The sequence below is a fragment of the Myotis daubentonii genome, chromosome 13 (assembly GCF_963259705.1).
Source record: "Myotis daubentonii chromosome 13, mMyoDau2.1, whole genome shotgun sequence".
In the NCBI taxonomy this organism is placed as follows: domain Eukaryota; kingdom Metazoa; phylum Chordata; class Mammalia; order Chiroptera; family Vespertilionidae; genus Myotis; species Myotis daubentonii.
Window position 1 is genome coordinate 17,285,893 of NC_081852.1, and position 27,887 is coordinate 17,313,779.

The 27,887-nt window shown below is 41.2% G+C and overlaps 1 protein-coding gene and 1 non-coding gene across 2 annotated transcripts in view; both read right to left on the reverse strand.

Moving 5' to 3' along the window:
• The window catches only part of LRMDA (leucine rich melanocyte differentiation associated), a 1,007,721-nt gene that overhangs the window by 159,436 nt on the left and 820,398 nt on the right, over positions 1 to 27,887 (reverse strand). The window lies entirely within an intron of this gene.
• On the reverse strand, positions 16,980 to 17,086 carry LOC132215099 (U6 spliceosomal RNA). The gene has a single exon (XR_009448451.1). It is a non-coding gene; the product is annotated as a U6 spliceosomal RNA (small nuclear RNA).

Genomic DNA, 27,887 nt, shown 5'->3' on the forward strand with positions numbered 1-27,887 from the left:
TGGAAAATCATTGAGGTTTGTTGTGAAATTCATTCTCAACTCATAACTCAACTAGACACCGAGTGGCCATTTTCCCAACTTTAGACCAGGCTGTTAAAAAGTACAGGCATCAAATTAAAAATGTATGTCAAGGCCAAACCTCCATACTGTGTGTGTGTGTGTGTGTGTGTGTGTGTGTGTGTTTGTGTGTACATCTGTGTTTTATATAGTCTAGAGCAGGGGTGGGCAAACTTTTTGACTCGGGGGCCACAATGGGTTCTTAAACTGGACCGGAGGGCCGGAACAAAAGCATGGATGGAGTGTTTGTGTGAACTAATATAAATTCAAAGTAAACATCATTACATAAAAGGGTACGGTCTTTTTTTTTTTAGTTTTATTCATTTCAAACGGGCCGGATCCAGCCTGTGGGTCGTAGTTTGCCCACGGCTGGTCTAGAGTCTCTACCCAGAAGTAGTAAGGCACAAGCTAAAACCTGAGCCAAGGAGTCAGGTTTATGATTATTTTTTCCTGCCCTCCCCTATTTCTCTATCTCAATAAAACCTCATGCTTTCACATTATGTTAAACATTATGAAAAACATTTCCATCAGAAGAGATAATATTACTTGCCTACTCCTACATCATATTTTGCATGAAGAATCATTTATGTGAAATAACCATCTTTCTGTAACAGATACAATCTGTCTACCCTTATTCTAAGTATTTCTTGGGGATACAAGAAGAACACAAGGCATGATCTCCCTATTACCCATCCATTGAGGAGATAGTACATGGAACTTCACAGAATATTACCAAATGGTAGCTGAGTAGAAAGGCATGTGGGGTATCTAAGCACTTAGCTAGAAACCGGTCTAGAGGGGTTCTATGAAGCAGAGAGGATTTCCATGGGGCCTTGAAGTATAGATAGGAGAAAGGGAGAATCCAAAGAGCTAGAGGATAGAGAGATTCTGTCCTGAGCACAATGACATGGATGTGAGGCTAGGGAAGACAAGCATGTTTTTTCATGTGAGAAGGACTCGGTAATAAGGAAGGGACATATCTCCAGGGCTTGGAACACTGGGAGGAAAAGTTGAGCAGAAAATCCTTATGGGTTATTGAGAGAAGGTGAGTGAGGGGCAGAAAAATAAAGATAAAAGTTTTATTTTCCCACTGCTTGGAGTGGATTTTAAAACAAGTTGCAGGTAGGTGATGCCCATTACATTAGTGTTGAATATGGACAATTAGCAATTCTGCTTTGGTTTCCCATTAGAGAACTGAAGACTTGATATTTATCCCTTTTTCAATTAGCACAAACAAAAACAAATGTAGATAACCAAACTCAAGTAAATGACATTTTTAAATGACATAAAAAGGTTACTAAATGACACTCAAATGGTAAGGACAACACAAAGGTGACTTATTTTACAGTCAGTGGCCAATGTGAGGGATGACTTGCACCAGGTAAGAGCGCATTAATGAGCACCAGATTTGTTTTCTTGCCTTAAAACAAGACAGGCTTATGAAAAGCACACTGTGGCAAGTATGATGACCAGATTTTTAGAAAGCAAGCCCAGGCTGCATCCATACCAGACCCCCCTTCCCCCACCCCCAAAAATAATACATAAATAATTATGTATGTAGTTATTTTGAAATATGTATTTTAAAATACATTTCATAAAAATATGAAAAATGGGCCCTAGCCAGTTTGACTCAGTGAATAGAGCATGGGCCTACAGACTGAAGGGTGCTGGGTTTGATTCCGGTCAAGGGCACATACCTTGGTTGCAGGCTCAATCCCCAGCCGTGGTTCAGAGCGTGTGCAGGAAGCAAGCAATCAATGTGTCTCTCTTACACTGATGTTTCTCTCTCTCTCTTTCTCTCCCTCTCCCTTCTACTTTCTCTAAAAAGCAATGGAAAAATATCTTTGGGTGAGGATTAAAAAAATAAAGAAAAAAGATTTTAAAAAATTATATATTGTCCAATGTTATTCATCTTTTGCTTATATAAATCCTATTATTTAAACAAAGGTAGGATTAGTTAACAGTATCAATTAATAACAATTAATAAATAGTAGAACTAAATAAATAGGTAATGCGTGAGAAAAATATGACAACATTTTTATGTTTCTGTCCTATAACATGGCAATGTTTAAATTCTTTTTAGACTCTCTATTAGATATTTAAATGTTGTAGGCTATATAATAGTATATTCTTAAAATACATTAATATAAGACTTTATTTTTCGTTGTTAAGAGAGAGAAACATCGATGTGACACATTGATTGGTTGCCTCCCACACATGCCCTGAACCAGGGCCAGGGATCTAGCCTGCAACTGAGGTACATGCCCTTAACAGGAATCAAACCCAGGACCCTTCAGTCTAGGGGCAACACTCTATCCACTGAGCCAAACTGGCAATGGCATAGGGCAATATAAGATTTTGTAAAGGGAGAAGGAAAATATAATAGAAACAGATAACTACCTGCATTTAAAACAACAACATATTTCTTTCTCTCCCAATATATAGGAGAGTAGTTTTTTACTCTTTCTGTTTTCTTTTCCAATACTGCTTCTATGAACTGCCCACAACCTTTGGGACGCCCTTGTTTGCCTTTAGGTAGCGGTAAGACAGAATATATACTCAAACGTAAAATTGTGTTTGACTTGTGGCCATGCTCTTATCAAGCCCGCATTACAGTGTTCTGGTGTCAGTCCAATGTGGTGACATCAAGCTAAACACCCTGTCAACAACAGCATCACAGCACAGAATGCCTTGGCGCTCACTTACTGGCGAGAGCAGGATTTAGACTTGTGGGAATTCGCTTCCAGCTCTCCAGAGATGTCCCCCACTTTGTGGCCACATGCCCCCTTTGAGACCAGCAGCCTGTGAAGCAGGTCCACTGCCTCTATAAATTCGTGCGGAGGCCGTCCGTGTCCGACATGCCCATCATTTTTAAAACATTATGAAGTAGATTGGATGCCATCATAGGTTAAAGTTTTTCTAAGGGAGATGGTTTTAAAGCTCAGAGGTAATTCAAATTTGTAAATTCAAAACTTTCTCAACTTGTAAAATCAAAGTCGGATTCCAAGTAAGCTACTGTTTTAGTAAAGAAACTGAGAAAGACCTGTTTGATTTGGCTGTCCTCTGGTGTCATGTTTGTTTGTTTTTTTCCTCTCATTCAAAAGCAACCTTATTTCCAAAAGGAAAAAAAAAAGAATAATTTTCCCTCTGCATAAGTTCTTGTCATATCCTACGCATAACATCGGAATAATCAGGCATAATTCTTTTCTAGGCCCCCTGTGGCTTCTTCATAAATAATCAATGAGTTTTGGAGAAACAACATATACATTTCTGTTTTACTGTCATCTTTTCTCAATTCTCATCCTCAATGTATTCCAAATTAGAGAAAGACATTCTTCTCTCCCCTACTTTAAACATGATTTAGAGCATGCCAACATTATCACATGGCTCCTCTGGCTGGCAATAATGATAGCCATTTGGTAGGCACATACCAAAGAGGCTATCTCCTTTCATTTCTATTAAGTCCAAAATATCAAGTGTTCCTTTCATTACAAAAGCTTCAAAAGCACAGGTAAGCAAATCACTTTTTATTAGTCTTATAGACCAGGTGTACAGGGCATTTAGTAGGTGAGATTGTTTCATTTTATTTGGTAAGAAATTTAAACACTGAATAGAATCTGCCAATATTTACATTGCACTATTTGTCAATATGCAGAGAGATGAGCAAAATAGAACTTTTATTTAGAAAAGTTGTCAAAAATTGTTTGTTTTATGTTTTCTGAAGTTTCATTAAAATATTCATAGAAATAAAAAACTCTGTTTTTTAAGTCCAAATACTGAGGAGCTAGATGGAACATTGTTGCTGTGACCCAAGGAGTCAGTTGGAATATTATGGAAAGCTTGGTTGTTGGTCAGATCTGACAAAATTAACTTTACATTGTATGGGGCCAACACATTGTGACCCCAAATTTCCCTTTTGGTTCACCCGTAAGACATTTTAGCTACAATCTATGAATCAGCAAATATAACTTTAACCAATTTTGTAGAGCAATCAAGGGAGCAATATGATAATCTTACTTGTCTGTGTTTCAACAAACTGTTGTTGTCTTCTTGGGAAGGAAAAGAGCTTCTGACTGATGTAGAAGTATTTGTAGGTCTCATTGCACAATTATGAGATTCAAATTCCCTGTGTGCTTTCAATCCCTATCTCTATTGTGTCTAATTCCAAATTCTTTTCTTTTAATTTTTAAAAATTATGTTGTACATATTGTGCAAGCTGCTTTGTTTCAATTAGTGATTTATCCCCAATCCAGTTGCATGAGTCCTCCTGTCTGTCATTAACAGTCGTAGAACCTTCTTGTTCTGGGGCATCTAGGTCATGCTGGGGCTGGTTTCCTAATCACCCCCATTTTCATAATCTGAATTCTTAAAAGTGTGGTCACAATATTCACAATGTAATAATTAAACTAGCACTTGATAAAAAGCACAGCAGTTAATCCACAAAATCCAACACAGATGGATAGTTAACACTAACAAGTACACAGTTGCATTAATTGGAATGAAGCAGTAATGAATGATTCATTAGTGTGAACTTCAAATCATGGTTGCTAACAAGGGGACAAGAGTGACGTCTACTATTTGGCACCATAACAGCGTTGCTTTCGGCTCTATATTTTGAGCTGCCATGTGAATTTTATACATTTTTCCACAACCTTTGGTATCCATTGAAAAAAAACAAGACATTTTCTATCCCAGCGATGGGAGTCCAGGCTGCAGAACTTTCAGTGCTGAAACTAGGACCATCACAGGCAAACGGGGGCAGTTCACGCTCGCAGGACTTCAATGTCATTCAGCAGATACACTTGCAAAGTTTGAATCAGGAAAGAAGCATGAAGACTATCACCTTATCAAGACACAATGGAATATAGATGGAACAGGGTATCAACTCAGAAATGCATCTGGGAAGTGATGATCCACATTTGAAAATGGATTATAAACAGAAAAAGACGTCTACCTGAGACTGCCCAGCTGGGCCTGCCCAATGGTGGAGACATTTAGGATAACTCAAACCCTATATAACGATGGCTATGACTTTAAAAACTGTAGGAGGAGCAACATCTGGTCCAGCTGAGGATAAGTCACTATGTGTTTACCTTTATACTCATCAAAGCTAAGTTCTCAAAGTCTAAACCAATTATCAGGACACTCCAAACCCCTATTCTAATAATCTGTACTATCGTATTTTATTACTTCACTAGGGGCCCGGTGCACGAAATTCGTGCACTGGGTGTGTGTGGGGGGGAGTGTCCCTCAGCCCAGCCTGCCCCCTCTCACATACTGGGAGCCCTCAGGCGTTGACCCCCATCACCCTCCAATTGCAGGATCGGCCCCTTGCCCAGGCCTGATGCCTCCGGCAGAGGTGTCAGGTCTGGGCAGGGGACCCCCAGCTCCCCGAGGCTGCAGGCTCTGCCCCTGCCCAGGCCTGACACCTCTGGCTGAGGCGTCCGGCCCGGGCAGAGGGGACCCGCAGCTGCAGCGGCCCCGCGATCGCGGGCTTCGCTTTAGGCCCAGGCAAGGGGCCCCTAGCTCCCTGGACTGCCAGCTTCGACCGTGCCCAGCTCCCATTGCTGGCTCCACCCCTACTTCCTGCTATCACTGGCCAGGGCGGAAAAGGCACCTGATTCTCCGATCATGGCTGGGGGGCAGGGCAAAGGCGGTCCCAGGGCCGCCTTTGCCCTGCCCCCCAGCTCTTAGCTCCCCCCTGGGTTTCCGATCACTGTCAGTGGCAGGGGGCTTCTTCCTGCTTTCCCTTTCGCCTCCCTGCATTGTGCCTATATATGCAAATTAACCGCCATCTTGTTGGCAGTTAACTGCCAATCACATTTGGCAGTTAATTTGCATATAGCCCTGATTAGCCAATGAAAAGGGTATCGTCGTATGCCAATTACCATTTTTCTCTTTTATTAGTGTAGATTCTGAGTATTATAAGTAGGGCAGGAAGTCTATTAGTGACTCTTTCTTCTCCCCCCAAATGGCCAGTGCTGGCTGGCTGTTTCCAAAAAGATATTCATCTGAAAATAAGCCCATTTCTATGAGTAAGGAATTAAACATTTATTTAAAGGAACATTGGAGGGATGTATGAACATACTTGGCTAAACCCAGTGGAAGCATTACTGGGGACCATCCTCGCCCATTCATGAAAAAGGGCTTTAAGTTGTATCTAGAGCAAGGCTTCCCAAAATTCAAACAAAGAGACACTATGTGGATAAATGTGTAGTGAAATATATTTGAGGAACACTGGAATTAAAAAGTGTCCAGCCAGGTTGGTATTGCTCAGTGGTTGCACATCAACCTATACACCAGGAGGTCATGGTTTGATTCCTGGTCAGGGCATCTGCCCAGGTTGTGGGTTTGATTTCCAGTGTGGGGCATGCAGGAGGCAGCCAATCGGTGATTCTCTCTCATCATTGGTGTTTCTATCCCTCTCTCCCTCTCCCTTCCTCTCTGAAATCAATAAAAATATATATATTTTTAAAAGTGTCCAACAGGATTCCTTATCATACATCCCACATGGTTCTTAATAGGCTTATGTGCAATGAGCACCTTAAGAACAGGAAATCTTGCATTTGTTCCCCAAATGTATTTGATACTAAACTTTTAAAATCTTGGAACACTTCTCTGAAGCAGTATGCCACAAAATAAAGTTGGAGATACACTGATACAAATGTGACAAAATGTTAAAATTGGATTTTTTTCAGGTTCAGCTGAAGCCCCATGACAACTGGAACCAACTAGGCTCACACTGGGAGATGAGATGCTAGATCACCCAAACAGGACCTCTGATGGAGGGATCTCAGAACTAACTTTGCAACCCTTAGCTGACCACATCTCTCTATATTATAAAGAAGATGAGTTGGATTCAGGAAGTGGGGATTTCTTTAAGGAGAGTTTGTAGGTTTGCCTGCAATACTTCACCCCCATGCAGAAGGGTTAGGAGTACTTCTCTCATCTCAAGCAAGTAAGAAGGAGTTGAATGGCCACTTGGATAGCTTGGTGCATGTCCCCTGCATTTTTAGACTCCAAGTAAACTGATTTCTTATTTATATCTAAAAAAATTAACAAGTGAAAGAAAGACTATGGCTGAAGCTGCTTGCTAGGTAGCTCAATAGAAGAGGCCTGAATCAGAAATGTAACTGCAGCCCACTATGAGTAAGTCGAAGATCCATGCATATTTCTATGGAGAAGGCCAGGGCCAAGTGCAAGGCAAAGCACCCTGTGGTAGTCTTGGATCCTGCCTTGTTGGAGGCAAGGAGATCTCAACAGAGATAGGTCCCCAGATGTCCAGGATCAGAAGGAGGAGTCACAGTGAAAGCCTCAGGAGAGAGTTGCGGTCATCAGAGGGAGCTGCCGGGGAGAGGACCTGAAGCAGCTGGTTGTGAAGCAGCCTTTGAAGAGAAGAGCCAAACATCTGCCACTGGGAGAGCAACCCAGAGCCAGACGGGCACCAGCCAAGCAAGTGTGATGTTGCCTTTGACTTCTCTTCCCTCTCCCCACCCAGCTCACCTGGTGTGTGGGAACGGGGCAAGGCTGAATGAGTAAAGGGAGAGGCTGGTAGCCCACAGATCGTGCATTACCTATGGATGGACAGCCGAGTTTTCATTCTTTCCCTAGGCTTTTTATATTTATCATTGAACCAAGATGGTTTTGATTCTCAGTCAACAGAGGGCTTATTATCATCTAAGAGTGAGCAGCAAGCTTTGGGCACCAACCGAGAATTTATTCAGATGCAGAGGAAGATTTACAGGGAAGTTGTGAGGAAATTTTGAAAATAGCATGCAACACTAAACCAGCGTTTTGTTAAAAGCATCCATGGCTTCCTATAAGCTACCCAAGGAGCACCCTGTCATTTTATGACCCAGAGGCCCACTGCAAGGGGAAGGAACCACCACCTTGCATTTTCATGGCGCCTCTATGCCCAGCATTGCACCGACACTCAAACCCTTCACTGTAGCTGGGTAGGGTGACTTTCCATTTTACAGAGGAACATCTGAGGATCAAATCTGTGACTTGACTTACCTAAACTCTAAAAGCTCAGGCTGATCCAAGTTTTAGAACTCTCATCACCCAAACTCGTCAGTCAGGGCTTTTTCCAACATGCATGCTATTTTCTATAAAGAACAGGGTGAGAGGTCACTTACAAGCACTAGAATCCATTTCTGTTACATGATTGGAAATGACTTCTAGTGAATAAAACTGAAATAATTACAGCTGGTAGGTTTCTGCGATGGCAACATCAGTTTTGAAATAAGGTCAAGAGCAGCATAAAACAGTCTGATCCCAGGCAGAGTAGATTAAAGCCTTTCTCCAAACCTGGGTTGGTTACTCTTTATAGCTAGATGCAGTTTGATTTCCTCCCCTTTAATAATTTTAGTGGGGAGGGTCTCCTTGATTACACTAAAACAAAATATGTGTACTAGCAATTCTTCTGGCATAAAGCACGAGGCCTATTATTCTTCCTTCCCTTCCTTCCTTCCTTCCTTCCTTCCTTCCTTCCTTCCTTCCTTCCTTCCTTCCTTCCTTTCTTTCTTTCTTTCTTTCTTTCTTTCTTTCTTTCTTTCTTTCTTTCTTTCTTTCTTTCTTTCTTTTTCTTTCTTTCTCTTTGCCTTTCTTCCTTTCTTTCTTTTTTACTGGCACAGAATCTAAAAGAAAGCCTTGAGGTGCAAATGATCTGCAGTCTATTTAACATCATGGTTATTTATTTTTATGAGGCCTCATTTTTGCTCTTTACCCTAAATTATAGGTATATTCTTGGCTTCATTTTCCACTCTTCTGAAAGCGCCAAAATACATTTTTTCTATATTTTCAAACAATCTTCCATACTTCATCAATCAAGCATTCAACAAGCCATATACGATGTTCTGGACCAAGGCAGGGCTCTGGGGAATCCAGTAGCTTAAACCAGAGCTGTGAGGCCAATTCCCTCCCACATGTCTATCAGGAACATTCCCAGGATGCAACATTTCACAAAGATTCAGCACTCTGGCTCCATTTCAGAGGAGCATTTACATGTCCAGGTTTCCATACTTTCACATTTTTACTTAGCTTGTTGTGCCATAATTCTTTTTGCAAAATCTTAACTAATACCTCGTTTTCCTCTTCCCAGTGCCCCCTCCTAATCTTAATCACCCCACTTTTGCCTTTGCCCAGTAGGAGCCAAACTCTTAAGGCTGCTAGGTCCTCCAACATGGAAAAATTCCCTTGAAAATGTTTGTATAAACAAACTTTGCTAAGTTGCTGCAATTTTGGGTCAAAATTTCCTCAGCTTTTAAAAAAAGAGCAGCTTAAAGTAATAATAACCACCCCTAGAATAGCAATAATTATCCCTTATATCTAAAAATTATAGGTTTTAGACCACTCTGATTTATGGCAAGCAAAATAGTAAAGTGCTAAACAGATGTAAGATATTATTGTTTCCCCTTTCTCTGTCAAAAATCCCACTTAAATTTTAAAGTTGAGTTAGGCATCAACCAATGAAAGTGTCCCCTATCTCACAAGCAGAGATAACCCCTTCTTTACATGCCCCCCCCCCCGCCATGTCTTTGTTTATACTACCATAATAGCATATCTATGACACTGAAGTTATTTCCATACATATCTTCTCTAAACATTCCTTCAAGAAAAAGGCTGTCCATCTCCATGCCCTGGTCCAGGTCCTAAGAACTTAAAAAGTGTTATTGAATTGAGCTATCCACCCCTATAAAGAAGGAGGTCATGTTACCATTATAACATATTTAAGACAATTCAAACTTAACCTAAAAAGGTGACATGCTTCCCAACATCATAGAACTAGGTAAGGGAAAGTCAGAACTTGAATCCAGGTACCCAAAGTCCCCATGTCTGTGTACTGATATCACACTGTCTGTCCTTTATACAATGTTCATGGTAAGCTCCAAGCAACATATCTGTGGTCATTTTGTTTAACTGAATTAATAAAAAAAAAAAAAAACTTAGTTTTTAAGAAACAAAATTCTACCAACTTTCATGAAGAAAATTTCTTTATGCCAACAAACTAATTAGAAAGAGGGAAGGAGGGAGGAAGAAGAAAAATTAAGGAAGGAAAAAAAATGAAGGGAAGGAGGGAGCAAAAGAGAGAGCAAAACCACTCCATGTTATTAAGTCATGTCATCAAACTGAGTTTCACCTTGCCTTTCCAACTTTATTCACCACCACTACCCCTCATATGCTATGCTCCAGTTAAACTGGTCTAGTTGTGGCTACATTAAGGATGAGGAACTAAAACAAAAATGATTTGTATATTATTCGTGTATCCTGCAACCTGCTAAATTCACTTATCACTTCTAGTAGCTTTCTATAGATTCCATTGCATTTTCTATATAAATGATCATTTAATCTGAGAATAAAAACAGTTTGTCTTCTTCCTTTCCAATCTTGATGCCCTTTATTTTTTTTTTTCCTTGCCTTACTCCATTGGCTGAAACGTTCAGTATAATGCTGAGTAGAAGTAGCAAGCATATATTCATACATGAGTACATTATTTTTAATAACAAAAATGACTTATTTTTCAAGCACTGAGTGAAGTAAAGCCCATGGAAGTTAAAGGTAAGAACCAGTCCCCACCCTAAGGAGCTGAGGAGCTCTCTCTACTGTTAAGACAGAAAACAAGATAAGGCTGGAAAGATAAGGCCAGGCCAGATCTTTGAATAATAAAGGTAACAGCAGTGGCAGTCTTAGTACTTAAAGAGGATTAATATGGGCCAGGCACTGTTGAAAGTTCCTGATAGGTATTAACTCCCTTGATTCTTCCACCTTATCCCCTGTTAAAGCTAAGGAGTAAATAAGAGACACAGGAAGATAAGTAACTCGTGTCTCCATTGTCAGTGTTCTTAAGTGCTAGGTGAAATTGCCTTCCGTTACCATGACTTCATTAACAGGTATTGAGTGTCCACTCTTTGCTAATTACTATGTCACTTTCAATTAATTTAATTATCACAACAATCTTGTTTTATAAATGAAGAAACTGAGGTTCAGGGAGTTTAAGTGACCTGTTCAAGTTCACCCAACTAGCACAAGACTCAAACCCAAGTGCTCTGGCTCCAAATTCAATACTTGCCACTACCCCGATTCCTCTTCAAATAGCTAATATTTGTATAGCACTTTGCAGTTTTCAAAAATCATGACCACATTTAGGCCTTAAATGCCACTTAAAGGAATTGCGATTTTATTCAGTAGGCAAAGGAGAACCGCTGCCAGTTTTTGAGAGGAAGGAAAATGTGAAACAGAAAAGAGCTATTTGGGAAGGCTAGGGCAGCATTGTGTGAGATGGATTTGCTAGGGCAAATCTGGGAGCACAGGGGGTAGGAGGCTCTCAGGAGGCTTGAACTTCACCTCTGAACTGGTGAGTCCATCCCTTCAAACCCATTTGCCAGTCAGGAGAAGTCCTGCTTTAAGTAATGTTCCTGGAGGGAACTCCCAGAAGAGCAGAGATAATAAACGTATTTCTTATGCCACTTCTTTCTCTGCATTTAACTTTTGGGAATATTTTTGTTAACTGAGAAGAGCACACCAAGGAACCATTATCACTGATACAAGGAGAAAATGGACGGTAGATTTCCTCAGCCACGTCCTGTCAGTGTCAACAATTTAACTAAACATATAATAGTCATAACCTCATCAGTGTTAAATTCTCTCGGTTTCTGGCACATATCTCTTCATCTCCCTCATTAAGTTTATAGAGTGTTCTTTGGTACATTTGCTCAGTATGAGGATTTCAGTTTCGGCTGGCACAAATTGGAGTCCAATAGGGGAATGATTTTTCTGCCTTAAGTAGTTAGCAGAATAAAAGAGCATATGAAATGGACCCATGCCCAAAGCCAGGTGCCTGGCAAGTAATAACGGATGGGTTTGGCCTCACCCATCATAATCCTGCCCCATTCACCAGGGCTGGGTCCAACACAGATAGGCCATCCAAGCTCAAAACATGAATAGCATTATGTTTTCATTAGCTTCCTTACTCCATGACCGGCCCCACTAATCCATTTTCAGGGACTCCCTTCACTTAGAACTGGAGTCCTGAGGTTCTCATTCCCACACCCCCACCAGAAAGGTTGCTCCAAACAAACTCCCCAAACCCAAATCTCTCCCAGTCCCCCTTCACTTTATCCTAATGTTAACATCTTAGTATTATGTGCTCAACTATGTCAGATAAAATGATTATTAAAAACTCATTCAGATAATTATTTCAGTGATAGTATGCTTGACATGACTTCTCTCCCATGGGTAGCTGCATTTTAAAAAGGAGTACTGAGAGTGAGGAATGCCTAATCCCGTGGTCGGCAAACTGCGGCTCGCGAGCCACATGCAGCTCTTGGACCCCTTGAGTGTGGCTCTTCCTAAGCCTTATGAGTACCCTAATTAAGTTAATAACAATATACCCACCTACAAAGTTTAAGTTTAAAAAATTTGGCTCTCAAAAGAAATTTCAATCATTGTACTGTTGATATTTGGCTCTGTTGACTAATGAGTTTGCCGACCACTGGCCTAACCTATAGAATAAGTTCAATTGTAGATAGAAGGTACTGTGGAACTTCAGGGTGAGAGCTCTTTCAGCATCCATTGAAAATGTCCTGTGAGAAACAGCTAACTCCATCAATACACTCATGCCTCAGTTTCCTCTTGTCATTCAGAGGAATTACTGTAATAATGACCTCACAGGATTACTATAATATAAGGATATAATACTGATCTCGCAGGATTATTGTGGAGATTAAACAAGTTGGTTAATAATTGTTATGAACCTCTCAGGAAGCTGTAACGTAAGAAGTTTCTGATGATTTCTGTGCTTTGTCCTTTCTATAGGTAACCACTGGATCTACCTCTATGGAGTCAGAAGAGATGGGAAACCATCTGGATGGTAAATCTATCTGTTAGCCACACAGGATTATAACTTCTACCTACACTATTTGCTGGGTCCAACTATAGACAAATTATCCTATCACTAATTTCACAGCTACCTATAAAAATGCAGACCCTGTTTCTTGGATGGACTGCAGAGAAATCACCTTTGGTCCTCTGGTACCTACTTGCATGGTTGCCAGCCCCACACTGTGAACCAAGGCAGTGTGTGTAGATGAATTTAAGGACAACATGATGTTCCTGGTTCTGAGATAAATAACTGAGCCAAGAACACAATCCATGAGGAAAGATAAAATTTTCTATTGTTTCACTTTGAATGAGTGCTCCATTCCCAACCATGACAAATCTTTATATTTTATCCAAAATGGATTTTCACGGACCTTTGAATGCTGCTATCCAATACATTAGGGCACAGTAGACCTTCTTCAACTACTTTTCATTCCGAGTATCCTTAGAGTATTAGAAATATACTTGATTATCTGTGAAAGTAGTTAAGTTCTAGGTATTTGAGGGACATTAAATTATGAGAAAATGGGGGTCTCATAATTCATGATCAACATATCATAGAAAAGCAGTACTGAAGGATATTCTGAGATGTTCACATCAACCAGAGCCCATCAGTTGAGGCAAGAAGAGACCTCACCATAGGAAAGGGAGGAATGCTGCCCCTTGCCAATAATCTCTGAGGTGGTGAGGCTGATGACAGGGTGCAGAGCACACAACTCTGGCTGAGTGCCAAACATCTGGGCTCAAACCCAAGCAACCAAGTTATTCAAATCAAAGAAAATCTGATCAGCAAATACTTTCAATGCCTACTATGTGCATCCAGACAGCTGTGGTTAGAATGGATGCCATTTAAGTCCTACTCAACCCCCCAAACACCACTGCTCTTTGTTCCAGATGCCAGCTATTATATTAATTGAATATTCATGTTTTGAACTGAGCATCTGTTGGCATATGTTGATGTGCAGACAAAAGCAAAAGTTATAAATTATTTCTTCAGTACGTTAATGGTACTCTTGTAGAACTCCCTAGATGGAGGCTGAAGACAGTTTACCCCAAGCCTCCAAACATTTCTAAGGCTGCATCCCTTCTTGCCGTCCCCTGCTCTATCGGAATGCAGGGAAGCTAGGAAGGCCATGCTTGCTCCCATAACTCCAGGGGGATAGTCAGGTGAGAACACTACCAGAGGCAACATCTTTCTGAAATCACAGTTTGGCTGCCTCCAGGCTCACAAGCACTCAATGCCAGGAGGGAACCCTATGCATAATTTGGCATCTGTGGGGCTCTAAGAACAAAGGATATAATATCCCTTTTTTGCTGGACATCCTAGGGTTAAAATGAAAATTATGATTCTGCATTCTTTTATAAATCATGTTATTTCTGAAATAGCGTAAAGCAGGTGAATGAACGCTCAGTTGCCTCATTCCTGGCACTTCTCTTGTGAGAACTTCCAGGGCCTTTATTAATACTACCACCAAGTATTGCAGTCATAAAATTAACAAAGTTGAGGGATTTGCTCTTAGCTTGCTTTAGGCCATTCACTTTTTTTTCATTCTTCAGTAAGAAGAAACAGCCACTAAGGTGAGGGTTAGAAGAACTCTCCATATGTGATGGCAGCCTCTGGTTTTTCAAGATCCCCTATCTGTTGTCAGACAGGCTTTGTACACACTCCGGTTAGCACTTCGGTTAGCTTATGTTTGTCGTTCTTGTTCTCACAGAGGCCTCTGAGTTCCTCAACATCAACAGAGGCCTTACACCCCCATGACACTGAGCACAGGACCCACACAATAATTATGATATGGAGTTTGTAGACAAGGAGAGAAGGAACCACTAAGGCCAGACTTGCTTGCAGCCTTCCTAAAGGGAAACTGTAGGCAAGAAAATCTGAAAGGTGGGTCTCCACGTCCTAGGCTTTGCAGCTCCCTCTTCAAGGAGGTAAAATCAAGGACCCTTGGGTCATGTTCCTTTTGTACTTACCCGCCTGCTGGAGAGGCAGGTCTCTGTAGCTAGTCTGCTCAGTGAACCACTGGGTTTCCTCACTGTCCATGCTCAACTAGTCAAGAAAAAGCACATTAAATGTGCTGATGTCTGGCATTTCTGCTCTGAATCTCTGCTTCCCTTCCTAGGGACACAAATAGTCTGGACAACCTAGAAGAAAGCTTAGAACTCACATATCCGGGAATGCTGTTCACTACAGTGCTTTGGATGAATTAGAAAAAGCAAAACTCATAGCTTGGCGAGTGGAGCCTAGGCCAGATTTTCATCCTTCTGACTTGTCCCCTCGGTTTATGGAAATCTTGTGGTATTTTCTTACCCTTAAATCCAGAACCTGGATCATGTTCTGAACGGTCTGTCTCCTCTTTTCTGAGACCCACTCTGATATCTCTAGCTCTACAAACTCCCCTCGGCTCTATTCAAGAAGAAAGGTTTTAAGACAAGCTTCATCAAGACCAAGTTTCAACTCAAAAGTCCAAGGCCCTTTCATCCTCTCAACCCCACCCCCAGCCAAGTAATTACCTCACTGAGGAAAAAGAGGTTGGAAGAGGGATAGAGGTATCTATTCCTCCTCTTGTCTGTTCCATGTCCTGCCAATTTTTTGTTTGTATTCTCAACCTTCTTCTGCCTTTCTCACTTGACGTTTGTTTCATGAGTTCTCCAGGAACTGAATTTCTTTGTTGCCAACTTTGCCCATCTGCCCCAGAATGGAAGGACAACAAGCCACTGCTTCTACCCTCCCTGTGCTAACTCCTCCATGGAATTTTGTGACCCAGAGATGACCCTGACCTACATGCTGGAATTTCTTTACTGTAGAAGAACTATTTCTGCAAAAAATTTTGAAGTTGTCATTTTCATTTTAAAAAATAAGATGATAAAACACACACACACAAGCCATTATTTGTAAAATGCCTACAGATGATGAAGAAGAATGCATATCAATAAATACACATGCCTACAGATGAGTGACGGAGCACATGGGTATGTGTCTACCCACAGAGGCCAAGGCAAAACTTTTAGATGAAGAGAGTGGTTGAATACTAAGGAAAATGACAGGAATCAAGAGTGATTTCAAAGTTCTTCAAGCTTTTCCTTCTAGCAGTCCTTCCAGATTTAAAAAAAAAAAGTTTTCTCAGAAATCCTAAATTAGCTTCAGAAAGCAGTCACGTGGGTGGCAGAAATGCCGGGGTTACTAAGCAGGAGTCTCACTGTGGTATGAGAATGATTGCTAGTGAGAAAGGGAGATTTTCAAGTGTTCCTCTGGAATTGTTTAACTAAATAAACTCTGACACCTCTGTGCCTCAGTGTTTGATATCTTAGATTCTTTCCAGGGTCTGCTAGTCTTCTGTGGTTATATTATTCAAAAATTATGCAGATATTTGGAATAATGACTACCACATCCATGATGACCATCACTGTCACCACCATTATCAATCACACTGACTTCTTTTCTTTCTAGACCAATTTGCAACTACCCAGTTACACCTGTACCTTAAGAAGTGAACAAATAGTGGGTTTCCTCATTTTTCAAAGAGGAATATAGATAGAATTTTAGTCACTTAGTCCATATATTCAGGTGGTGCCAATTTCGAACGTCACAAGTACCAAAGAGCCCAGGGCAAGACTGTCCCAAACTCTAGTGATGGAAGACCCTTTTCATTGGCTTTCCAAAGCAGCTGTCAAAGGGAATGATGAACATTCCAAGAAAAAAAAAAAAAAGATCTTCAGAATGGTTGGTCCTAAGTTTGGGCCAGGTTCAAACTTTTCAAATGCTATTCCAAATATTTCTTACCCCAGTAATTTGGGGTTACATTCATGCTAACTCAGTGTCCCTTCCTTTCAGAAATAGCATGCATGCAACTCTTTATACTGTATATAACTTACACAGTTGGACATGTCATTCCTTTACTACACAAAAATTAGTCTCAGCTCCTCAATCCAAAAATATCTTGGGTAAGCAGTCTTTCTTTCTTTCTTTCTTTCTTTCTTTCTTTCTTTCTTTCTTTCTTTCTTTCTTTCTTTCTTTCTTTCTTTCTTTCTTTCTTTCTCTTTTTAAGTATAGATTCTTCATGAATTCGCATGCCATCCTTGCATAGGAGCCATGCTAATCTTTTCTGGATCATTACAAGTTTAGTATATGTGGTGTTGAAGTGAGCATGAGAAGGCCTTTTTGAGAGATGGAATGGTCATTGGCAATCTTACCATTTGGATCTGGAATCCCACAGACCAGCAATAACTTTAAGTGTCTATGTTAAGAGAAGGTAGCATGGAGAACTACTTGCATATGCTCTTTGTATGGATTATTCATCCTTTACCTCATCAGATACAGTTGTTGGCACATAGCATGTACCCAATAAATATTTATTGAACTGAATTAATCTCTTCTCATATTGAACAAATTTACTTTCACTCAAAGGGGGGCTCCATAATCTCTTGGTAACCTGATATTGTGCTCCTAGCAATTTCTTTAAGGGAGAGTTCTGGGCTTGGGATATTGCTGTCTTTGTCCCCACCTCATCCATAAAGCTTTCCCTGACAGTTCCAGTCGATTCTCCTCTCATTTTTATGACTCCCTGTTGTACTTATTCCAGGTTCCACTCGCTTTGGCACATGCATGATATCTTATCTTGCCATGTAAAATGTGTTTCATAAACACATCATCCTTCCTATGAGTCTGTACGTTTCTCAAGGGCAAAGGCCATGTTTGCTATTTATTTTGTACGTCCCATGGCACACAGCACAGGATGGGGCTCACAGTGAGCTCTGAACAAGTGCCTGTTAAATCGAGTTGAATTTTAAAGACAGCGCTTCATTGACGGTGATGATTCTGTTTCGGAGAATTATCAAAAGGCGGGATTGGCTGAATTCACCACTTCTTTCACCCAAATTAAGCCCATGGGCTTCTGCACCTGAAGTGCTAGTTAGGAAGCAGAGGATCGGAAAGCTGCTGCTTACTTTCAACGAAGAAGAGATTGTATATCAGCAACGAATTGCAGGATTTTGTATTTTAGTCACTAGTGATTCTTGGCCAAACCCTTTAGTGTTATAAGGAATAAAGAGTAACCCAGAGATATGTCACATATCAATTTCCAATTACTTTCCTGTGACACATTTCTGCCACTTGGGAAAACTCCCAAAGGATATGTTGTCCCTTATCAGCTCAGATGGGGCTTAACTTTCAGCCAAACAGGTAACACCCTGTTCAGCCTCAATGTTATGGTGTCCTCCGCTGACACTCGGATTCTCCCGTGAAGTCTTCGATATTGACTTACATGTCACCGGAGCCTGGCCTGAGTGTGGAAGGCCTCCTGATATTATACACTAGACTAGACCATGTGCTGGGTGGAATGGGGAGGACTCCAGCACCTGTGGTGAGCTGTTGTCACTAAGGTTCCCAGTCCTTCATTTGCACTGAGATGTTGAATGCAGTACAGCCTCATGCAGGTCTTTTGAATTTTCCACTCCAGCCATAAGGGAAAATAAAGAAGAGAGTCTTTACAGTCTTACCGTTGATACTCAAAACACAGAGGGCATTTCTCCCCCTTCAGATCACAGGAGGCAGGCCACAGGGTAACTGGCAAAAATCTGCGGTAGTAGGGATGTTAAAACTAAGGGGCTGCAAAGAACCAGATATCACATGTCCCCTTTATTACAAAGTAACGGAACAGAATTTGGAAAAACCAGAAAACATCTCCGGGTTCATAAATCAGCCCAGTTGGAGGGAAACGCAAATGGCCAGCACCTGGAACCAGCCTTCGACTGAAGCAGGAGAGCAGCCTAAAGAACCAAACTCGGGGGCGAAGGCTCCAAGCTGTGCACTGTGATTAAAGTGGAAGGTCTCAGTTGAGGCTGAGCAATTAACGTGTTCTCTCTACATCTCAGAACTCTCCACAGCATAACTATGCCTGCCCTGATTGTTCAGTTACCAAAATGCAAGCCAGTCTGGGAAGCTTCGGCCCTGTCTTCATCAGCCTGTTTCTGACAATTAGGGGAGCCCTGGTGTTTGTCAGGCCTCCTTCTGTCAAGTCATCTGTGTTGACTCTGCATGCATGTCTCAACCTTTCCGTTCCTTTTCAAGTTTGAGAACCATCTTAAATGAGGCAATGGCATTGGCCTCGTTCTGTCAAAATAAATAAATAAATAAATAAAAGTCCATAGCTCAGAGGATTGCAAATGGACAGCATATGGCCTGACTTGTTTCTGGTCATTCCCAAAAAAGTTCTGAGGGAATTGAATGTCCGTGAGATTAATGATTCCCTCCTGTCCTGCCTTTATGCTGTGGAATAGTTTTTCTAATCTCTTTCAGATCCTCTAAAGCATTTAGATCGAACCAATCACTTATCCTGAATCTTAAACTGAGACTCAAACACCTACTAGAATAAAAGGAAATCTCCAAACTGCTTTCCTTCTCACCTGGATGTGAATTCATAGATAGGAAAGAAAGGCAGGTACCCCAGAACCTGATTTTGAGTGTGGAAGTATCCAAAAGGAGGTACCCAAGGAATGCAGTGTCCTTCCTCATTTGACCTTCCAAAACTGCTTCACTTGTGACTAATGGTCTACCCAAAATGGCCATGGCCCCACACAAGTAGGACTGGAAGGTGAGTGCCTTGCCTGGAAACATGCACCCCCTAACCTGCCACATGGGCTCATCCTTCACCTTCCCTTTAGCCCATCCCATTCACAGCTACTGTCAGCGAAGGCATCTTATCTCCAGGAGAGATACCATAGCAACAATAATAACAACAGTGATAACAATGATAGAAGCAGGAGCAGCAACAATAACAACTATAGCACTTACTATGGGCTTGAAACTCTTTGAAATGCTCAACTTATACCAACTTATACAAGTCTCACAACAACCTACTTAGGGAGGTGTTACGATCATGCTCATTTTTCAGAGAGGGGGAAACAGAGTAGTCAAGTAACTTGCCAAAGGTCACAAAGCCAGTAACTGGCAAAGCCAGGATTCAAACACAGGTCTCAGTCCTAATACATTTCTCTATTGCAACTGTGTTCTCTGGAGGTATGGGTCCCCTCCCACCACTGCTGATGAGGTTAGAGAACCAACCTTTCTAACATAGGGCCCGTTTAGCAGTCAGGCCTGAAAAATCCTATTTCTGCTACTCAATGTGTAAACTCAAATAAGTTGTGAGTCCCTAAGCCTTAGCTGTCTTCATCTGTATATCAGCCTGATACTCAGACCTATCTCACTGGGTGTCTGTGAGGATGATGAGATGATGCATATCCAGGTGCAAGCACAGTACCTACAACATGGTGGGTGCAACATAATCACAGCTGTGGTTATTACTAATCAATGAGACCCTAAGGGTGTTGGAGAAGATGAGGCAGAAACAATCACAGCTTGGAATCTATACTAATAAAGGGTAACACGCTAATTAGAGAAGACGTCTTCCGGACGTCCTTCTGGACAAAGCCGAAGCGGCTGCCTGAGGCTCAGGCAAGCCTCGGATGGCGGCTGCCACTGCCAGGGCTGGCCCAGGGCTCAGGCAGGCAGCAGATGGCTGCAAGGGCCAAGGCTCAGGCAGCCACAGGGTGATGGGGGCAGTGCCTTCCCCTGATTGGCGCTGTCGCCTCCCACAGAGGGAGGCCAGACTAAGCTGTCAGTAGGACATCTCCTGAGGGCTCCCGGACTGTGAGAGGGGGCAGGTCGTGCTGAGGGACTGCCCTCCCCACCCCACCCCCAGTTTACGAATTTTCATGCACTAAGCCTCTAGTGTGGATATAAAAAAGCAGAGCAATTGGGTGACTCTAAAGAGACGGACACTTAAGTACCGATGACCAATTTATGCAGCCTATAGGTTTGTTTATCTCCATGAAGGAAAAAAAAATCTAATTTTAAAAATATACTACACCAGGGAAAACTGAACAGAAGATGTCCAGACTGGACTAATTAGAATATTGTCCCTGAAATTCCTGGTATAACAGCAAGACGGCAAGGCACCCTTCACAGAGCTGCTCCTGAGTGAGGCAAAGAGCATTTCCTTCACACTCGTTCCCAGCCCTGACACATCACATTCTTTGCATCAATAAGAACTGGTGCCAGAACACACTAAATTGCCTTTGAGTACATTTAACTGATGTAGTATTTTTTTATGATTCTTTCTTGTTGTACCATTTTTCACTTTTGACTTTATAATTCTCTGCTGACTTTATATAAAGCTTTGCCAGATGACCCAAGGTGGTTTTTAATGGAGATTTAGGGGCTAGGTTGTGCTGTGGTTTGGATTCAGATTCTACTCCGGCAATGAGGGGAAATTAACTAGGTGGTTTCATCTCAAGTGCCCATTTATACTCGGAATAGACAGAGAATTTATCTTCTTCCAAGCCTTGTAATCATGACACTACAAAGTGATATTGAAGAAATAAAAAATTAGGTAGCAATGGCTTCCACACCACGAAACCACTACACACTGTCCCTGTGAAGCCCAGATGACCGGGAGGATATAAAGACGGCAGCGGGATCACTCGCTGAGTGACAGAGAGAAATTTGACCGCATTCTATCCTACGCCAAAGACAATGCTTCTCTCCTTAAGATGGGGAACTCAAATGACCCTGCACAGCTACTCCTCCTGCTCTGGGCTACACCCGCTCCCCAGTGCCTTGTGCCCAGAGGGAACTCTGGAAGCAGCTGGCCTTCAGTGACTGGGAAAGGTGACATGACTGGCAAAGAAAACGAGGCAGATAAGAAGTCACTCCCCCAAACTGACATCTTTTTACAAGAATAGCCTTCAGTTAATTATTTCTCAAAAGTATAAAATTGTTAACGAAACTCAGTAAGATTTTGGTTTATCTTGTTTTTCATTATCGTGCAATGCTTGCTCCATTGCACAGGAACAAATATCACATGTAAAGTCTTGAAAAAAATAACTTAAAAAATCTGTGTACCTACCACCAAGCTTAGAAATAAATAAATCCTTTAAGTCTTCCCTATCAGATTAGATTCCTTTGCCTCCACCGACCACTGACGGTAAATGCAACATTGAATTTTAAGTTTTTCATTCCCATGTGGGATTTTTTTCAGTTTTGCCTCATATGTAAAGACCCTTTTAACATAGTGTTTTGTTTTATTTTTTGATATGAAAATGATATCATACAGTATCATTCAGGGAGTTTGTTTTATAGATTCCTTCATATTGAATGTTATTCCACTTCATTTAAAGAACCATTTGGGTTGTTTCCAGTTTTTTGTCTGTTTTGTTGTTGCTGTTCTCTTTTGTTTTATTTTGCTATTATATACAATGCTATGAGTGCAGTTCTTATTAATCTCAGCATGTACAAGTATTTTTCTTGGGTTAGAGTCCTGGAAGTTGACTTGCTGGATCTTAGGGTTTGCATATAATCAAATTTACTACTGCCCTAGCCGGTTTGGCTCAGTGGATAGAGCGTCAGCCTTCGGACTGAAGGGTCCCAGGTTCAATTCTGGTCAAGGGCATATGCCCAGGCTGCAGGCTCAATCCCCAGTAGGCGGTGTGCATGAGGCAGCTGATTAATTATTCTCTCTCATCATTGATGTTTCTATCTCTCTCTCCCTCTCCCTTCCTCTCTGAAATCAATAAAAATAAGTTAAAAAAAAATTTTACTAGATAATAACAAGTTGTTTTCCAAAATAGATACACTAATTCACACTCCCACCTAAATAGGTGTAGTTTTTCTTTTTTTTAAATTGATTTCAGAGAGGAAGGAAGAGAAGGAGAGAAAGAGAGAGAGAGAAAGAGAGGGGGGGGAGAGAAACATCAATGATGAGAGAGAATCATTGATTGGCTCGATCCACACCGGGGATCGAGCTACAACCCAGGCATGTGCCATGAACGGGAATCAAACCTTGACCTTCTGGTTTGTAGGTTAATGCTCCACCACTGACCCACACCAGCCAGGCCAAAATAGCTTTTGATAGCAGGGAGGGAGGTGGGTAGAGGCAGAAGACATAGAGGGGATAAACAGTGATGGAAAACATAAATAAAATTAAAATAAAGGAAAAAAAGAAAAAAAAACAGCTTTTGAGTTTCTCTTTCTCTACAACTTTGCCAGTACTTAGTACTGCCAGATTTTTAAAATTTTGTTGAATCAGTGAACATAAAATGTATCTTATAGTTTAATTTGCATTTCCACATTTAACTTTTTATAAATGGGTAATCGTTGAGTGGTTTTTGGAAGGTTGAAAATTCTTTGTTAAACTAACCTTGAGCCCTAGCTGGCTTGGCTCAGTGGATAGAGCGTCAGCCTGTGGACTGAAGGGTCCCAGGTTTGATTCCGGCCACGGGCACATGCCTGGGTTGCGGGCTCAATCCCCAGTAGGGGGTGTGCAGGAGGCAACTGGTCAATGATTCTCTCTTATCATTGATGTTTCTATCTCCCTCTCCTTCTCTCTTCCTCTCTGAAATCAATAAAGAAATACATTTAACACAAAAAAAACCTAACCTTTCAATGCAGTGTTTGTATAGAATAAGGGTGATGATTCTGTGACTACAGAAAGATTCTATGTACACAAACATGTAGGAGTCAACATGTATATCTATCTGCCATTCCATTCTTACATTTACAGCAGGAGTTTGAAACTAGGGCAGATGGGCAAAATCTGGCCTACCACTTGCTTTTGTAAATAAAGTTTTATTGGAACACAGCCATGCTCATTTGCTCACCTATCGCATGTTACAATGACAGAGTTGAATAGTCACAACAAAAACCACCTGGCTCCTTTACAGTGAAAGTTTACTGACTCATAACTTAGAGCAACTCCATTTGCAGGCACAGATAGCTCATGTTCAACACGTCTGATCGAATTTGTTCCTCCCAAACCATTCCTCAGAACACGGATGTTCCTGGCACAACGGCACTCAGGCCAAAAACTTGGGGGTCATCTGATGCTCTTCCCTCCTCTTCGCCATTTACAACCAATCAGTGGATACCACCCAAGTATTCAAACTCTGGACAATACTTCTGTGAAGTCCCATTCTCAACACCTTGGCCAGCCCTTGGTCCAAGCCTTATGTTGACCTAGGAAGCCCTCCCCCACAGGTCAAGCCCTTTGTGTCCCCAGGTTCAGAGCACTTGCAGTGCTTCGATGCATTATCTGAGTTCTGCCTGTGGTCTTGATCTAAACTGTAAATGCCTTGAGGGCAGGGGTCCTTACCATCTCTGCACACAGCACAGTGTCTTGCGCAGCAAATTCTTCATGATAACTCAGCCTCCTGTAGCCTGCTTAGTCCTTCTCAGAAACCACTGAGGGCCTGACATGGCAAGACCTTTGCGGCTGCCATGCCACTGGTCAGCAGGGTTTGGAAATAGTCACTACTCTCCTAAACCTCATGGCCAAGGGGACTTGGGAAAAGAGACTCCTTAACATGGCAGTCTTCAAATTCTTGTGTATAGCGGAATCACTCAAGGATCTTATTAAAAATAACACATGCAGGGTGTCGCCTCAGACCCACCGAGCCAGAATCCCTGGAAGTAGGTACGCAGCATATATACCTTGTGGGTGTTCCCTAGGAGATCCTTATGAAGGCATGAGAGGCACATATCCTATATAATAAAGAGCTAATATGCTAATTAGACCAGATGGCGAAATGACCTTCCAGAATGACCTTCTGGAATGACCAGTGGGCGGGGCCATGAGGGCTGAGGCAGCCAGGGCTGCGAGGCCTACCCTTGTACAAATTTTGTGCATTGGGCCTCTAGTCTAATAATAGCAGCTTCCTGAAAACATTCCCCTAGTTCAGTGATGGCAAACCTTTTGAGCTCAGCGAGTCAGCATTTTGAAAAACCCTAACTTAACTCTGGTGCTGTGTCACATATAGAAATTTTTTGATATTTGCAACCATAGTAAAGCAAAGACTTATATTTTTGATGTTTATTTTATATATTTAAATGCCATTTAACAAAGAAAAATCAACCAAAAAAATGAGTTCACGTGTCACCTCTGACATGCGTGTCATGGGTTCGCCATCACTGCCCTAGTTCTATCCCACCCCACCACATTATTCTCGATGGGCAGCTAACACTGCCTAGAACTCCACCCATGCTTTTGTACCAGAGTTTCCCTAAGCTTCCCCACCAGCCGCCACTGGCCCAGAAGAAGCCTGGCTTGAGGGGATAGATGTATCTTTTTCTTAGGGCTGAATTCAAACTTTCAGTCTCTGTTTTTTACTGACTTGCTTCCATCCCTGGTTATTAATGTGGTCTGTCTCTACACTGAGCATCTTTACTGCTGAGCATGTCTAAAATCAAGCACCTCCCACTACATGCTAGCATCACCCCCTTGAATGTGCCATATCGCCCCGTTCCTGCCTGAGGGAAGAGTCATGCAAGCAGTCATACAGTGCATATGTTATAAGAATGCGTGTTTTAATTTGTACTGCCATCTTCAGTTTCAACTTATTGCAGATCATTTAATATGTAAAAACACATGTTAATGGAAGGATTCGACCAACAACAATACAAATTAGATACTGTTAGTATTTATTAGAGATTTTTCTTATTAGACTTAATTTTTCCTTAAATTGCATGTGACCCATTATCGTTATGCTCAGTGGATAATATAACAAAACAAAATTACCAGTCCATTGTACTCAAAAAGGATGTCTAAGGTTGCTTGGGTTTTATGACACCAAGCAGAGCACAGATCTAGGAATTTCTCCGGTGCTGCACTCGGTGATTTTCAGGGGTCTGTTTTCCCCAGAGGCATGTAAGTACTGAAATTGCATTGCATTGCGTGCTGCTCTCAGCGGGAGAGAAAGTGCATAGTCAATGGGTTATTTGCCATTCTCTATTTCCGTTTTATGCAGTCTCATGGAGGGATCGCTCAGGTGGTTGTTGAAGTTTACTGGACACTCAGGAGCCATCTTGTGGTTTCTCTAAATGGCATTTATAATCTATAACCAAAGGGGTAGTCCGGGAAGCCCCCAGAGCAGCACGCCTAAATTCTGCATGTGTTAATTTAGGTTAAGAGATCTGATTCTTTGCTGGGAGATTCCAGGAGGGGGAAACTGCCTCATGTATCTAAACAATATTTATAGGAGGACAAACAGGGATGCAAGGTCTGATATTAGTGCTAAAAAATGACAGAATATTTGAAATCTGTATATGGGAGATAAAAAGACCTTATGAGTATGCAGATCAATAAATCACAAAGAGGCTATGCCCAAATCACACCTGTGATTTTGCTACACTGTTATCTGTTATAAAAGCACTCACTCCTATAAATGCAGTATTACTCCGCTTTCTGTCAACCAGATATCTCCAATTAGCCATCATTTATGTCATGCTTCACTAGTGCCCTGGTAATGGAAGCTCGTAACAGGATTCCTGAAATGCTGAAATCAAGAAGCAGATTAAAATGTACTCGTATAGTTGTATGTTAAGTGTGTTTTATTGGGGAGCGGGCAGCATGGAACGAGGGAAGAATACAGGCTTCAGTGTTAGCCCTGGTTTTGAGTCTCACAAGGACATATTAGCACTGGGACCATGGGTAAGCTACATAATATCTCGCTAAGCTTCCATTTCCTCACATATAAAATAAGGATAATATCCAGCTCTAGGAGATAATGCGAAGATTAAATGAGACCACAAGCATATGTAAAATACCAGCACAGTGCCTGGCTCTAAAGAAACCACTCAATAAATAGTGGCCTATTATTAATGCTGATGTCTTCTTTATCATCCTCAGTAAATCAGAAGCCATTGATCACTACATGCATCTACCTCTTGACTTTTTTTTCTCTGAATCTCCTCATCTACCAGAATATTTGATTCATATGAATATCATATCCCCCAACAGTGACAGAGTACAGAAAGTTTACTGTGGATTCTCAACACTGGATTATTTAAATTTGGAGAAGAAAAGGAATGTTTTCACAGAAACTATTTACTTTTAGAAATATATTTTTATTGAGTTCAGAGAGGAAGGGAGAGGGAGAGAGAAACAGAAATATTGAGCCCACAACCCAGGCATGTGCCCCGACTGGAAATCGAACTCTGACCTCCTAGTTCATAGATCAACACTCAACCAAGGAGCCACCTTGGGTGGGGAAACTATTTCTCCATCCTTAGCCTTGGGGAAACAAAGTTTCAAAGTCTCCAAAATGGTTACAAATTACCCGAAGCTCTTACCCTCTTTAGATCTTTTATTATTTTTATTATAACTATTACATGAGTAAAATATTAAGAGCTAGACTTCTTGACCCTCTTCTATTCTTTTCCAATTCAATGTGGGTCTTCTCCCAGAAGTAACTACTATTAGGGTTTTGTATCCACTCTTCCAAAACTATTTCCATGCATTTATACACATGTATGTGAGTGTGTATGTGTGTGTGTGTGTGCAATTTTGTGCCTTTACCTAAATTGTATTACAATATACAAATGCCTTATGCTCAAATTGTTTTTGCTCAAAAATATGTCTTGAAGATCATTCTGTGTTAGTACTTCATTTACCTTCAACTCTTTTAAACTGCTGCATAGTGTTCAAAATCACTTTAACCATTCCTTTCTTGATAGGCATTCCTTTCTCTTTGTACTTTTTTTACTACTAGAAAAATGCTGCAATAAACATCGTTCTGCATACTTCCCTTCGGATGTGTGTAATTGCTAGGTTATAGGCTATATGAATTTTATTTCAGTCTTTTAAATTCAATTTGTTTATTTTTGAATATGACTCAAAATTTAGAGGAAATAAAGTGTAGAGTGAATAGTATTTCTCCCACCCTGTCTTCCCATGTGCCTAGTTCTCCCCAGCCATAGGCACTCACTATTACTCATCCTTCAGAGATTTTTAGAAACATAGATTCTTATCATTATGCCTTTTATGGATAAAGGATAGTATTCTATGCATATTGTTCTGTATCTTGCTTTATTCCTTTATTGATATATGCTGCATAGACTCACATAGTTGCATAGCTTTACATATACTAGTAACAATGTAGGGAACTTGCTAATTCTTTTG